General features: G+C 41.6%; 1 protein-coding gene across 1 annotated transcript in view; it reads right to left on the bottom strand.

The window, feature by feature from the left end:
- PKIG (cAMP-dependent protein kinase inhibitor gamma) overlaps positions 1-6699 on the bottom strand; it is a 76611-nt gene extending 69912 nt beyond the window's left edge. The window contains exon 1 of the mRNA XM_033095171.1: positions 6573-6699. The gene's annotated coding sequence lies outside the window, so the exon portion shown is untranslated. The remainder of the gene's footprint in view (positions 1-6572) is intronic.
- Between the last annotated feature and the right edge of the window lie 2640 nt (positions 6700-9339).

Here is a 9339-nt window from a genome sequence, read left to right on the forward strand (position 1 = left end):
TGTTAACTGTACATTCTAGACCAATGTCTGCATTTCCTAGTCCCTTATCCCTGGTGTCATGAAGTATTCCACCTGCTCATGCCCTATCAATACTGATTAGGGCAGAAACAGTAGTAGGACTGCTTTTGCTTCCGTTGTGTTCCAGGGTGGTCTGGCTGCCCCACACCACTCCCATGTCCCAGAAGCCGGCCAAAGGGCTCGCTCAGTTTCTCCACCTGCCCAGTCCTGACTTGTTTCCCCTTCCCAACCAACTCATAATGAATGAGGTGCCAGCATGCCTTTTAACGATGCCAGTGCTGGTTGGAGTCATGTACCCTACCTCCAGAGTAACAGAGAATCAAAAACATCAGTATATGTGAAAATCCCTAGGGAGTTCACATTTCTTCATGTATTCCATTCAACTTGAACACTACAGGATTAAGTCGAAGGGGTAATGTAATTTTGGTTAACTGGCAATCACCCAAAGAAACCTTTAAAATAAATTCTACAATGTGTCAACGTACTGTACTATAAATTTCATAAGTAGCAGATTTGAACATACTTCAATCCTTGGCTGAGAAACTTACTATATCTCAGGGTGGTCATCTGAACACTGAAACAATATGGTTTTAACCATGACTTCATATAAGAAACACATTTTGTGTCATGGCTCAGACATAGAAAGAGCTGAAACAAAAGTTTTACAAAACAAAGCTTATTCTTACTATATGAGATGTACTCTTTTTTTTTTCTTTCTGTTCTTTCTATTCTGTTTTTTCATTAAAAAAAAAAAAATGCTGGGACCCTTCCCCCAAATAATCATTCCACCTACTAAATGTGTAACAACCTACCGTTTGAAAATCCCTGATACAGGCAGCCCTTCCACTCTATGGTTTCACCAAAACGTAAAACCAACCCAGGAAAGCAATGTTGTGAGTAACCAGTGTTGGACAGAGCACACAGGTTCTGTTTGTTTTTTCTTTTTTTTTAATATATTAAACTGAGGGATTTTCCTCCACCTGCCAGCGTGGAGAATACGACAGTGTGCAAAGGCTTCCTTGAATTGAGACAGTGGAATTTAACAGAGCAGCACATGACTTGGCATCAGAAAACCTGGATTCATTTTGCAATCCCTAATGAAATAATACCGTGTTTTCCCAAAAATAAGACCTAGCCAGACCATCAGCTCTAATGCATCTTTTGGAGCAAAAATTAATATAAGCCCTGGTATTATATTATATTATATTATACCCGGTCTTATATTATATTAAAATAAGACTGGCTCCAAAAGACACATTAGAGCTGATGGTCCGGCTAGGTCTTATTTTCGGGGAAACACAGTAGATCTAGGCAATGATCATTAATAACTGCTAAAACCATTCTGTGAAAGACTGATGAGAAACTTATAATGGATGGACTATGCAAACAATACCTGACCCCAATGACCAATTTGAATATCACACAAAGAGAGAGAACTAGACTTTTACTGCCTGCTGATGTGGTACACACCACCACCTAAGTCCAAGGGCCAAAATAAATAAATAAATTAAGGGAGTAGAGGAACACACTAAAGAAAAGCAATCAGCCAAATCCACCATGTGAGAAGTCAAACAGGACAAATGACCTGGTTTTTTCAACAAATAAAAGAAAAAAAAAATGAGAGAAGAAATTGCTATATAGATCAAGGCTTAAGACACAATCAAATGTAATAGGTGGAACTCGTTTGGATTCCAATTCAAACAAATCAATAGCACAAAACATCTATGAGACAGTTGAAGAAACTGAATACCGAATGGATATTAGGTAATCTTTAGGAATTACTACTGTCCATTTTCTTAGGTGTGATAATGATACTGACTATAGAGAACAAAGGGAGAGAAAAAGCCCGTATGTCTTAGATATGCATATTGAAGTACCTATGAATGAAATGATACGATGTGTAGGATTTGCTTTAAAATAATCCAAGGAAGGGAGGGTGTGTGGGGACATATATGATATAAAATTGACCATAATGTTGATACCTGTTACAACTGGGGTGTGGATATAAGGTATTTATTCATACTATCCTTTGTACTCTTGTATATGCTTAAAATGTTCCACAATAAAAAGCTATAATGTGAAAAGAAAATAAGAAAACCTAGATTCAAACACCAGGGTTTATTAACTGTAGTACCTGGGAGATCTCTTGAATCCTCTGATCTTCAATTTTCTCATCTGAAAATGGGAATGATAATCTCTACCTCATAGTTCTGTTGCGAGGAATGAAATGAGATCATGGATTCACACCTTTTGGAAATCTAGCTCTTATAAACTGCAAAACTCCTACAAATGTTAGTACAACAGTTAGGTCTCTTTCTGCCTTGCTCTGGAAGCAGACAAAGATTACAGATTTGTGGGACTAGAAATGGTAATGGGCTGAATCCATTTGGACTCTTAAGAATTTTTTTTTTCGTAGTAACTCCTTCATTTGACACTGTTTACTTTATATTGGCCCTTTCTTCCCAAAAGGAGAGTGTCAAAAGATATTTGCAATAAATTGAAGTCCTCCAACTTCAGTTGTTTATAGTTCTTGTTTACTTTCCCAATTATTCGTATTTCCCCTACTAAACGCAGAAAGTAAATTTACAGGAGACTGTGTTGTTGAGATAAAACTGAACACAATTAGTAATCAATGTAATCTAAATATGACTTTGTTTAAAATATTCCAGGTGCTTTTAGAAGAATAGATATGTATCTTTCAGCACTAACGCTTCATCTCCAGTGAAAGGAAATTCACAGAGGTTCAAGTCTAAAGTAACACAAAGGGAAATTTGGCACGATCTGGCTTCAGCTTACAGAATGGGTTGGAGGGAGCCAGAGAGATCTTTCTATAATGCAAAACTGATTAAGTCATTTCCCTTCCATTCAATGGCTTCCCTCGCCTTTCAAGAAAATGCCCAAACTCCTGAACAAAGGCTCAGGTGGCTCTCCAGCCTTATTTCCACCCTCGTCCGGGACTGACACCCCTCCACACTATAGGCAGGGAAGGCTTCCGCTTCCCCCACGTCCTTGTTGATGCTCCTGAAATGTCTCTCACATCTGCCCTCTCCATCCCCTTCCTGCTGCCACTGCCCGAGATCAGGCCTTTTTTTTTAACCTTAACTCCCCCATCTCCCCAAACAGAATATATCCTTATTGCTTTTTCTGATTATAAAAGCAATTCATGTTCATAAAAAAAAATAATAATAATGCAGTAAGGAAATAAAAATCTCCCCATGATCTCATGACACAGACATAACGAACTTTCTAGGATATTCATATTCATGGCAGCATTACTTGCAATAGCGCAAATAAAGAAGCAACGCAAATGTCCACCCACGGAATGGGGAAACAAAATGTGTATATACTTATAACGTATATACACAAAATGCTTATATACACACAATGGATTATTCAGTCTTAAAAAGGAAGGAAATTCTGACACACACTACACCATAGGTGAACCTTGAAAATATTATGCTAAATGAAATAAGCCCATCACAAAAAGACAGAACCTGTATGATTCCACTTCTATGAAGTATCTAGAGGAGTCAAATTCATAGAAACAGAAAGTAAAATGGTGGTTGCCAGGGGAAGGGGGAACTGGGGAGCTGTTTAATGGATATAGTTTCAGTTTTGCAAGATGAAAAAGTTCTGGAGATTGTACAACAATATGAATATTCTTAACACTATGGAACTATACACTTAAAAATGGTTAAGATGATAAATTTCATGTTATGGGTATTTTACCATAATTAAAATTTTTTTTTAAAATTACACAACTAAATCTTTCTAGACACTTTTCCTATAAATATGTATGTATAAATTTAAAAAATGAAAAATAGGAACATCCTGTAATCTGTTTTTCATACCTAACCATATGTTAAACACCTTTCTCATATAAATAGTTCCCACCTCATTCTGCTTTAATGGCAGATAGTACCCATCATATGACTGACTGCACCACAATTTAACCAGTCTGTTTGTAGTTTTTCAATATTATCAAAACATCATAGTCAACATCTTTGCATATTTTCTCATTATGTCTTATAATAGACATGTTTTTCAACATGCCCTTCTTTAGGTATCAATACCTTGATTTTCCGAAAGGAAAATTATCTCCTTGCTACCCAAATAGACACGTGGCATCCTACCTCCTCCTCTCCAGCCAATTTTTGTTCTATTTGGCTAGCCTGGGCACATTCATTTTAAATTTTATTCCTACATATTTATTTTTCATATTGTTATTGTCATTTCTCCTACAGTCACATTTTCTGATGATTGCTTGCATAAAGCCATTGCTTTTTGTCTATCTTGTAGCTGCTTGTTCACTTAACCTGTTATACTGAAGTTATTTTTAACTTAATTCTGTTGAATTTTCTCAGCAGATAATCATATCACAAGTAGACGATCATATCATCAAGGTTGTCATTAAGACTAAAAGCTCTGGGCTCAGGCAGACCTGGGTTCAAATCCTATGTGACCTTGCATAAGCATTTTCCCTTAGTTTCCTCATCCATAACTGGGAATTATAATAAGGATTATCTCACAGCGTTGTTGTAAAGATCATGTTAATTGAGTCTAGTATATGAAAAGTGCTTAACATAACATTAGTTCAATAAATGTCTGCTATAATGAAAATATAACTTTCTCGCCACACTTACGATGTTTATTTCTCTTATTGCTTTATATTGGTACACTCCTTTTTGGCATTTATCTTGCTTCCCACTTCTCCAAAAAAGTAGAAGCCATTAGACCCCTTTTAAAGTATCTGTGCTATGGATCTCATCTACTCTCACTTTCTCAGGAAAGCTGTGCTACTGGTTTTTCCTTTCATCTCCTGTATTGTCTCACCCTCTCCTTCCCTACTCTTTGCCATCAGCATTTAAATCTGCTCATGCCTCTCTGATGCTCTTTAAAAAGGCTCCACCGGATTCCCCAATCGCTCTCCAGCCGTCCCTCTCTTCCCCTTCACAAACTTCTTTCAGCTGCCTACTCTTTGTCTTTCCTTTCTCACATCCCACTCACTCCTCATCCCACTGATACATTGCACTGAACCTTTGGAGGCTGCCGGTATTAGAGAGTCCACCCCCACCATTTCACCAAATCTGCTCAATTAGGTCCCTAGTGACCCCTATATTTATCTACCCAAAGACACATTTTCCTGTTTAATTTATGTAATTTGAAAGCTCAGCAGCATCCAGCACAGTTGGCTTTCCTCACTTACCACACAATCCTCAGTTTCCTACTATTGCTCTGGCCATTTCTTCTTGGTGTCGACTAAGTGAATGGTTTTCCAAGAGTGTGCAGCACAGTGACCCTGAATGATCCGGCCCTTTTTACGTCTCTCTGGATGGATCTCTTCCAATATTGATTAAGTTCCAGTTGTACTGGACTGCTTTCATCTCCATGAATGTACCTTTAAACATGTTTGGAATACATGCCTTGAAGGCAGGGACCGGATTCCTTACTGTCTACACATAGTAGATGTGCAATACATACTTTTTGAATCATCGTCAATGCCCAAGAAGCTTGCATTCTCTCCCCAAGGCTTTGCACACACTGCTCTCTCTGCCTAGCGCACTGTGAACTTCACCAGCCTCATCTTCTGGCCAGTACAAAGACAGCCTTCGTGTCTCATTTTGGAAGCCGTCTTCTTTTGGAATCTCTCTTTCAGCATCCACCCCAACCTCATCTCTGGAAATCTGGGTTCACTGCCTTCGCTGGGCATTCACAGTCCCTTGTATGTCTAAAATCACAGCATGAGTCACAACCGCGTCCTATTTATGCAGTAAGACTGTGGAGTTCCCTGAGGACAAGATCCCATTCACTTTTTCATCCATGGAGATCAGCCCAGGCCATGGCTCACAATGCATGCTCAGTGAGGGACCTCCTTAAAGCGCAGCCATACCTGGGAGGTATTGTGGGCTGGGGTCCAGACCACCGCGATAAAGCAAGTATTGCAATAAATCGATTCCTAATCTTTTTGCTAGTGGAGGGCCTTGCTTTCAATGTGTAAAAAGCACAACACCTGTGAAGCACAATAGCGCCAAGCACAAATTAAAGGAGGTATGCCAGTAGTAGGAGTAATAATAAAAGCTCCCCAGTATCGAGGACTTACCTGCAAGTGTTTTAAATATAAATTCACTTTGTAATAACCTTATAAGACAAGTGTTATCATTGTCCCCAATTTGCAGATGGGAAAACTGATGCACAAAGAAGTCAATCCATCCTCTCTGGCCCCAGAAGAGTCGCACAGACATACATTTTCTGCAGTTTTGAGTTATTCCCCCGGTCCCCAAATAAGGGCTTTTCCTCTTCTTAAAGAAACTTTCGGATCAGGTCAAGCAATGGTCCCCAAATATACAGAAAAGCCAAAAGCACACTCCACGCCAGCGCCAAGCCGAGTTAAAGGGCATGAGGGGGCGCCGCCCCGGCGCGGCTGAGGGGGATAAAGGTCCAGCCCCAGTCTCCTCTCCGGGGGGGCCCCGCCGCCCCGCCCCCTTGCCCACTGCAACGAGTCGACACCGGGGTGGCGCGTTTGGGCCGCGATTGCCCGCTCGGCCCCAGCTCACCTGCTGTCCCACCGCCTCGTCGAGCCGGGGCCGCCGGCCCGCAGCGCCTCTCCCCGGCTGCCAGGCGCCCGTTCGGCGCGCCGCGGAGCCTGTTGCCTTGGCTACCGGAGCTGCCCACCTCCCGCGGCTTGCGCTACGGCGGCTGAGAGGGGACCAGGAGGGTTCGCGGGCCCTTCCGCAGCCCCCGAGCGGGCGGCAAAGGGAAAGCAGATCGGCGTCGGGTTTCCAAGCGAGGAACGAGCCGGTGGGGCTTGGCCCCAAGGAAAGAAAGAAGGAAGGGAATGCTGAGGGAAAGGGACAGCAAAGCCGGGGGAGGAGTTGAGCCTCAGGATCCTGCCTGTGCCTCAGTTTCTCTCTCTGTAGTCTGATGGAGACCCTTCTGGGAGAGAACAGGGCCGCAGGCTGAAGCTTGCCAGATGAGTAATAGTTAAAGACGGGAAAACTGTTGTGGGAGGGGTAGGCGGGGGTGTGGCAAAGAACCAATAAACTTGTTTCTTTGGGCTCCAGGTGAGAATTAGCTCACCAGATTTAATTTCAATAAGGGAAATCATTTGTAACCAGCCATTCTACTCGTTGGAATAATCCTACAGATACACTGGAACATGAGCACAACGGATAGTCATCGCTCCATTTCTTTTTTTCTTTATTTTTGGTAAAAGCGAAAGGGTTGAGACCAGTCTAAATGTCCATCAGTAGGAGATTGAGTAAATGAATCATGGTGATCCATAAAACAGAACACCACAGCAAGACTTAAGAGAGACCAAAGGAGATAAAGATGTAGATAGTTTAGATACAGACCTATCTTCAAGCCATGCATACAGCAATAGTCCCATCTTTGCTTCTTCTCTGACCTGCAACCTTACCCCAACTCTGCCCCAGTCTATTCTCCACCCAGCAACCAAAATGTGCCTTTTAAAATGTAAACATTATCTCCCCCCAAAAACCGTACCCCCCAAAAAAAACCCATCGTTCAATAGCTTTCCTATCACATTTAGAATAAAATCTAGAGTGGTTACCACTGTCGGTTGACATCCCCTCTTGTCCATGCTCCGACCACACTGGCCTTGCAGTATTGAAGTGAAGCTTGCTTCTGCCTCACAGCCTTTCCTCTTGCTGTGCCATATTGGGACCCCTCTTCCTCCCCATACGCCTGTGGCTTGCTTCCTCACTTCCTATCTCTACTCAAATTGTTCCTGCTTCTTAATTATGTCCAATTAAAACAGTTCCCCACTTCCTGAAATCCCTACCACAAACACACATCCGCAAATAAGCTCTTCCCAAGTTCCTCTTACCAACATCCCTCATGGTTTCTCTGGTGTGTGTTCTCACTTAATGAACAAGCTAAATAAATCAATTTTTTTTTTTTTTTTTGGTTACAGGTTTGTTGCTGCTGGAATCTGATTGTGGTCTTTATTTACTAGTCTTAGCTGTCTTCTACCCAGTCCAATATTACCCAGACAGAAAGAAGCAAGGATTTTAAGAGCTACCTGGAAGGTTCAGTGGTCTGAAGCAACTGAGTTGGGCAGGTATTTTAGGGGGGGAAAGAAAGGCTTGTGGTAGGAATTAGGAAAGCTTAAGTCATTCTCCTTCCTCTGCCATCAATCCTTTCTGTGGTCTTCGGCAAGCCATTTTACTTTGAGCCTTTTCCCATTTCTGTAAAAGAAGAGATTCGAGTCTATTTCTAAGACTTCTTCCATTCTAAAAATATTCTAGGATTCCGAACTCTACCGGTTCTTATATTTCCAGGTAAACGTTCCCCTACATTAGTCATTGTTACAACATTATCATCATTGCTGCCATATCTACACACCACCTATACTGTTATGTAAATAAGTCATTTTCAAGTTTTTTTCTTTAAATAGACTCTTAATTTTTACTTAAATTTACAAAGGAAAATTTACATCACGGCTGAAAAGGAAAACCAGCATTACTTGGTAAAAATGGAAGAAGTTTTGCAAACACACACACAAACCCTAAGACAAAACAGTGTTATTTAACTGTGGATGTGGTTACCTTTGGAGAGATTTGGAAAATGAAGCCTTCATTCTATTAAAAAGGGAGATAAGCAAATGTCAGAAAAATGTCAGATACGTACTAGTCTCAAGCAAACCTTCTCTTTGGTTTGAAACAGGACTTTCTCACTGTGTCTTTCAATGTTACCGAATGTCATGTTCATGCACCTTAGAACCTTTCACTTACCCCAAAGAGTATATAGAGCCCACATATTAGGAAACAATGCCCATCTTTCTCTGATTAACCTGGACTCATCTTTCAGTTCTCAGGTTAAATATAAATTCCTCAGAAAAGCCTTCCAGGACTACCCCTTACCCCCAACTAAGTTGGTTTCCCCTTACAGATTGGGCATTAAATAAACTTTTATTGAAAGACTATTCCCTCATACGACTTCATAGTACTCATCACAGTATGTCGTGATGCGTTTATGTCCATTGTCGGTGTCTTCTTAACTAGACCATAAATTCTTGTGCACTTCTGAACCGCAGATCTTGACATATAATTGGCTCCCACTGAATACAAAGATGAGGTTAGGAATAAAACCTTCACAACTTCTGCTGCCCGGGACAGCCGGGTCCCGTCTTCTCCCCGCCAGACCCGGCCGGGTTAACTCCGCCTTCCTCCTCAACCCCAGGCGGGTTTAGCCCCGCCTCCTCCCTTAGCACGGCAAGGATTTAGCTCCTCCTTCTCCGTCTACCAATAACAGGTGCCCTCTAGGCCGCCGCCGAGGGCGGTGGGCGGGGCCACGCAATGA

Source organism: Rhinolophus ferrumequinum, chromosome 23 (genome assembly GCF_004115265.2).
Source record: "Rhinolophus ferrumequinum isolate MPI-CBG mRhiFer1 chromosome 23, mRhiFer1_v1.p, whole genome shotgun sequence".
Lineage (NCBI taxonomy): Eukaryota > Metazoa > Chordata > Mammalia > Chiroptera > Rhinolophidae > Rhinolophus > Rhinolophus ferrumequinum.